This window comes from Mastomys coucha, unplaced genomic scaffold (assembly GCF_008632895.1).
Source record: "Mastomys coucha isolate ucsf_1 unplaced genomic scaffold, UCSF_Mcou_1 pScaffold6, whole genome shotgun sequence".
In the NCBI taxonomy this organism is placed as follows: domain Eukaryota; kingdom Metazoa; phylum Chordata; class Mammalia; order Rodentia; family Muridae; genus Mastomys; species Mastomys coucha.
In genome coordinates this window covers 119,125,603-119,127,261 of record NW_022196912.1, presented here as the reverse complement: position 1 = coordinate 119,127,261, position 1,659 = coordinate 119,125,603, and positions in this window count along the sequence as shown.

Genomic DNA, 1,659 nt, shown 5'->3' with positions numbered 1-1,659 from the left:
GGACAGCATCCCCTCAGACTCCATGTTCCTATGGCTGACCTGGTCAGCATCCCCTCAGACTCCATGTTTTGATGGCTGACCTGGACAGCATCCTCTCAGACTCCGTGTTCCTATGGCTGACCTGGACAGCATACCCTCAGACTCCATGTTTTGATGGCTGACCTGGACAGCATCCCCTCAGACTCCATGTTCCTATGGCTGACCTGGTCAGCATCCCCTCAGACTCCATGTTCCTATGGCTGACCTGGACAGCATCCCAGGTACAATTCCACTGGGCTTTCACAGGAAAAAGATTTTTAATAACATTGACTCTGAATCTTGTATCATCCCTCACTGTAAACAAAGCCTGTATATTTCTCATCCTCAACAATTTCTTGATTAGGCTAGTTAAAGCAAACACTCCAAATAACTTTATATTGAGATGTAATTCACCAGACATTGAGGAAGGGAATGTTCAGAAACATTGAAAGTTTGGTCAAAGGTCAATAGCCAATAAATGTTAGAGTCCTAACTTGAATTTAGATTTTTCTTTCCATATTTTATTTCTATTCCTTGTCTTTTAAAAAAATACATTCAGGGGAAAAAGTGTGTGTCCTGGGTAAGGAGGGTGAGATGGGCTCTCTACTGATTTATTGTTCAGACTCCTACAGGTCCTACAAGTATCCACCAACCTTTCTGTAGCTAGAGGTGACAGGGGAGAGTGTGGGTGCCCGAGCCACCATCACATCACAACTGGCCTTTGAAGCTTAGCTCACAGGACTCTCCAATACGGAGGCAATCTCAGGACCTCAGAGCTCAAAGTCCTATGGTGGAATCTTTAGAACTAGAAAGACGAAAGTGAGCTCTTCAGGGCCAGAAACAAAACTCAAAGAGAGAATGTGCCCTGCATGGCCAGGTGATGAGATATCCCAGCGCCTGGGATAATGAGTCTCCAAGGCTGGCAAGGGGAGTGGGTGCTAACTCCCTGCAGAAGGATGGCGGTGTAGTGATGGGACTGTGGATCTCTTAGGAGACCACCTGTGGAGTCCGGCAGGTTGAGCTATGTGGACTCCAGAAGTCAGCACACCCATGATAGCCTACTCCTGAGTAACAGCTGTAGGTGGGTACCTGCCGTCAGCTCCCGGATGGAAGTCACAGGGACTAAGCGGAGACAGAGTGTTCAGTAGATTTCACTCATGACTGGTCCAGAGGGACAATCCATCTGGACCATCCTTGTCTTTCTGTGAGGTGGCAATTCCCCATTCTCAACGAGGGAGATGAAGAGGAAATAAGGAATGTTTAGATCTTCTCAGAATTAGGGCTGACTCAACTTTGTGCTTGTCCAATTTTGACTCCTTTACTCCTAAGCAGATAGATGCTACCCGCCCCCACTGAGAGCCATTAGTGTTGTTATTACTGATCTATAATGCTTAAGACTATTCCGTCGTTGGCCCTGTTTCTTGAGGTAGTCTAGACAGGACATAGAGTAGTGCTGGCCACCAGGGGACCAGGAGCAGTGACAAGTTGACCACTCAGGAATGAGGCCAACCCTTAGCAAACGTGGAAGGGCAGTCCGATTGCCTTTATTGCTCGTTGAGAGGCCCCTTCCTGACTCTTCCATTCTTCTCTCAGGGATGTAGGGGAAAGAAATGTGCCTTTTAACAGTCTTGAGAGAATTTA